Consider the following 5414-nt stretch of genomic DNA (forward strand, 5'->3'; position numbering starts at 1 on the left):
GATGCAATAAAATTTTTACCACACGCTATAAATAGCGCACGTTTTATCGCACTTTAGTGAATCAGGCCCAGTGTGTGAGAATTTTAGTTCATTTTGGAGGCTCTTTACCTCCGCCATTCAGTGAATGAGGTGCATATATTAGATATATGGATATATTAGTTTGTGGCAGAGACTGATAGCTGATAGCCCTGGAGTGCTAGCGTAGCATTTATAATTAGTTTCCATGGATCCATTCTGTCCCATCAACAAGTATAGTGGACTCCACCAATATATATTTCTTTTATACACTGATATGTACCAGATGCAGTAACATCCACTCATTGACTGGGGACCCAATGGCCTTATGGTCCTTTTAACCGTTTATTTAATAATTGTGTTCACCTTTTAACTATCTTTGTCATTCTAACCACTTCCTGATTGCTAAGGTAGGTCGGAACCCTAGCAAACTGATAACAGATTAAACCTCACAGTGGAGATTTACAAAGCAAAACATACATTTGCAATCTCACAGAGAAAAAAAAATAAAATGAAGACTAACTGCAAATTCTTTTACGTGTCTCTGCATTTATCTCATATTAAATTATCCTGTTCAGATGGGTTATTTAGAGCCACTTGTGATCTACTGGACAGTAGAAATTATTGCATGAAGGAATGTGCCCAATACAAATCTTCCCCCCTGTGCCCCTTATGGAAATATTGGTTATAGGAGAGATACTGGGGGAGTTTGTGAGGCATATTTTAGTGTGAAATTGATTTACTCACCAGAACTCACATCCAGTGTAACCGGGTCGCTTCTCTCACTGGCACCGGCCTGGCACTGGTAATGCCCCACTCATACCTCCCAACTGTGCCGATTTTCACGGGACAGTCCCGATTTTAACACCTCAGGGCACAGTCCCTGATTCTTACTGAAAAGTCCCTCTTTTCTCTGCATCACAATATATAGTACAGGTATGGGATTCCTTATCCGTAAACCCGTTATCCAGAAAGCTCTGAATTATGGAAAGGACATCAGTAAATGCAGATTTTAAAACAACAACCCTATGTCACCAGCCACTAATACCACTCTTCAGATATTGTATATTTATAATAATTATATCTTAGTTGGGATCAATTACAGGTACTGTTTTATTATTACAGAGAAAAGGGAATCATTTAACCATGAAATAAACCCAATAGGGCTGTTCTGCCCCCAATAAGGGGTAATTATATCTTAGTTGGGATCAAGTACAGGTACTGTTTTATTATTACAGAGAAAAGGGAATCATTTAACCATTAAATAAACCCAATAGGGCTGTTCTGCCCCCAATAAGGGGTAATTATATCTTAGTTGGGATCAAGTACAGGTACTGTTTTATTATTACAGAGAAAAGGGAATCATTTAACCATTAAATAAACCCAATAGGGCTGTTCTGCCCCCAATAAGGGGTAATTATATCTTAGTTGGGATCAAGTACAGGTACTGTTTTATTATTACAGAGAAAAGGGAATCATTTAACCATTAAATAAACCCAATAGGGCTGTTCTGCCCCCAATAAGGGGTAATTATATCTTAGTTGGGATCAATTACAAGGTACTGGTATGGGATCCCTTATCCGGAAACCCGTTATCTAGAAAGCCTATCTCCCATAGACTCCATTTTAATCAAATAATTCAAAATTTTAAAACTGATTTCCTTTTTCTCTGTAATAATAAAACAGTACCTGTACTTGATCCCAACTAAGATATAATTACCCCTTATTGGGGCAGAACAGCCCTATTGGGTTTATTTAATGGTTAAATGATTCCCTTTTCTCTGTAATAATAAAACAGTACCTGTACTTGTTCCCAACTAAGATATAATTACCCCTTATTGGGGCAGAACAGCCCTATTGGGTTTATTTAATGGTTAAATGATTCCCTTTTCTCTGTAATAATAAAACAGTACCTGTACTTGATCCCAACTAAGATATAATTACCCCTTATTGGGGCAGAACAGCCCTATTGGGTTTATTTAATGGTTAAATGATTCCCTTTTCTCTGTAATAATAAAACAGTACCTGTACTTGATCCCAACTAAGATATAATTACCCCTTATTGGGGGCAGAACAGCCCTATTGGGTTTATTTCATGGTTAAATGATTCCCTTTTCTCTGTAATAATAAAACAGTACCTGTACTTGTTCCCAACTAAGATATAATTACCCCTTATTGGGGCAGAACAGCCCTATTGGGTTTATTTAATGGTTAAATGATTCCCTTTTCTCTGTAATAATAAAACAGTACCTGTACTTGATCCCAACTAAGATATAATTACCCCTTATTGGGGACAGAACAGGCCTATTGGGTTTATTTAATGGTTAAATGATTCCCTTTTCTCTGTAATAATAAAACAGTACCTGTACTTGATCCCAACTAAGATATAATTACCCCTTATTGGATGCAAAACAATGCCAGACCTTAAAGTACCCTTAAAAATTAAGTGAAGAGGTTTGGCAGTCACAGAGGTAAGCTCTATTACTACCCTAGGATGAATACCTGGACCCTTGTATTTTTAATTTTTTTCTGAATCACCCATGCATATAGTTACATAGTTAGGGTTGAAAAAAGAGTCCATCAAGTTCAACCCTTCCAAGTAAACCCAACACCTAAAACCTATACTTACCCATGTCATATTCCTTCAGCTGAAGCGCTTCTGTGTCTAACCCCATGAAAAGCCTTTCCCAGTTGACACATTGCAGAGATGCCCTTATACTGGCAAAGTCTGCACGGCTAAAATCCAGCTTTTGTTACTCCCTTATAGAGCTGTCTCTGCAGCATTATCTCAAAGGAGACCATGTTGTGATCACTGTTCCCTAAAGGCTCGCCCATATAAATTCTAGCGATGAATTAAGTACAGTATTATTGGTTATTACCAGATCCAAAAAAAACATCTTTCCTATTAGGTTCCTGAACTGCCATTTAGCATTTACAACCCTTTCTGATTAAACATGTGAACATGTTCTGCCCAAATAGAGTATATGATAGAAGAAACATTAATATATTATCCCACAACCCACTCACTGTACCCCAGTGCAGATACAGTTCCCCCCTACTGCCACTGGCTACAATGGAGGGGGCACCTCAGTGTGATATGAACCCCAATAAATAGGTTCCCACAGCTCCCAGTTATGTGCAGTAGCTCCGGCTCTATCCGTACATGTCTGTGTGGGATCCCTTATACTGGATAAATATATCATTATAGGAACATATTGGGGTACAGAAGCGCTTGAGCTGATAAGAGACTAATGGAATGAATGGTACTTACAGAGTAAAGGCATCAGTACCAGGGCGGCCATGGTGTTTGCTGCCGGCACATACTCACATATGTTTTAAAGGCTGATATTGAGCTTCCTGGTTTTTTTTTCTGTTAAAGTGTTAAAATAACTACTAACACTTCATGTCATTACATATTTTTAGTGTACAAGAACCAGTGTCTCATTTCCCAACATGTGTAAACTGCAAAATTGCTGAAACGTTTCTTTTGTTTCTACAATGCTTTGTTTTTTTCCAGACAAAAATGTGCACTGATTAATACATGTAATGCAATTATTTGCCTTAATGGGAGCCAAACCCTGAGGGTGCAATGCTCAGACTTGACTTACACCTTATCCAATGCAAGTACCCTGTGTGCCTCTGAGCATTAACAGGTGCAACTGGAACTGCACCCAATGGCAACCAATGGTTGCTCGTCCGGGTAGAACCTTTATTATTATTATTATTATTTATATAGCGCCATCAATTCACACAGCGCTTTACAGAATAGAGGGGTACAAAAGACAGAATCTTTAACATGTACATATAAACAATTCACAAAAATGGTTTGCAGTTACATTGGATGAGGATCGGAGACACTAGGGGGAGGGCCCTGCTCGCAAGAGCTTACATTCTACTTCTAACACAACAATGTCAAATGCTTTCAAATGGTGCTGCTAGAAGTGATACCTCTGTGTTACATACCAAAACTACAGCTGAAAATGTTCCCAGCATTCCCCTGCCCCTGGTATACTTGACATACAGTATGTTTGCATGTACAGATCTGAGTGGATCTTTTTCTGATCTAGCCACCCACGTGGGTTCACGTAGGTTCAGCCAATCATTTGGCCCACCCAAGCCAATGATTAGATTACACAATCAGGGATCAACAGTTTTGACTAGTGATGAGCGAATTGTTTCACCAGGCCTGAATTCGCAGCGAATTTCCGCATTTCGCCATTGGCAAATTTTTCGTGAAAGTTCCCCACGGAAAAATTTGTCGTGCAAAATTGTGTTTTTTGTCACGCGTCAAAAAAGGGCACGCTTGCGGCAAAAAGGGGCGCGTCAAATTGGGTGCGGTTGCATAAAAAAAGCCAGGTTGCGACAAAAAAAAAGACGCAGGCGACAAAAAAATCGCAGGTTACAAAAAAATCGCAAGACAAATGCGTTTCACTAATTTTTCGCCGTTTTGCGAATTTTATGCCGAAATGAAATGGGGCAGATTCGCTCATCACTAGTTGTGACCCATACATGGGCAAATATTCAGGACCTATTCAGCAGCTGATATCTGTCAGTGTAGGGCTGCCTTTTCCTCGGGTAGATAATCCCAACCCACCTCCTAACTAGGGCTTCTTGTCTTAAGGCCCCCATACACGGGCTGATAGAAGCTGCCGATATCGGTCCCTTGGACTGACTCGGCAGCTTATCGGCCCGTGTAGGGGCAGAAATGAGCAGACTGGCCGACCGATATCTGGCCTGAAATTGGCCAGATATCGATCGGCCAGGTTAAAAGATTCAGTCAGATCGGGGACCGCATCAGCTCGTTGATGCGGTCCCCGAAGCGACTGCCCCATTTCCGCCTACACATCAGATTATTTTTTTTTTTTAACTTCAAGCTCCCCGATATCGCCCACCCGTAGGTGGAGATATCGGGGGAAGATCCGCTCGCTTGGCAATCTCGCCAAGCGAGCGGATCTTACCGTGTGTGGGGACCTTAAGTGGATTTCTTTTGAGTGCCCTGAGTCTGCTCTATCAGGGCAGGGGTATAAGCATAGAAGAAGCAGACCCTGAAGATCCTGGGAGGGTCCATGAGGTATAGGGAGTTTTATTACACTTACTAATAAACAGTCATAGTACATCATCATAAAAATGTCTTATTCCTAAAGTTTAAGGGGAACCAAAAGTAATTTTTATTGGGCCCAGTAACTTTGAGTTATAAATCTGTTCAGGCACTGTTAATTATGTGAATACAGGAATCCCTAATAGGTAGAATGCCTTAATCCAATGCATGCATTTTGTTGGCATAAAACAGAATTGCCCAGACTATCTGACATAACTTCTGTAAACAGTACTCAAGAATACTTGTTCTGCCTCTCCATTCTAAGCATTGAAAGTGGGATCTCTATAACTTATCAAGTTGGC

This window comes from Xenopus tropicalis, chromosome 8 (assembly GCF_000004195.4).
Source record: "Xenopus tropicalis strain Nigerian chromosome 8, UCB_Xtro_10.0, whole genome shotgun sequence".
Classification (NCBI taxonomy): Eukaryota; Metazoa; Chordata; class Amphibia; order Anura; family Pipidae; genus Xenopus; species Xenopus tropicalis.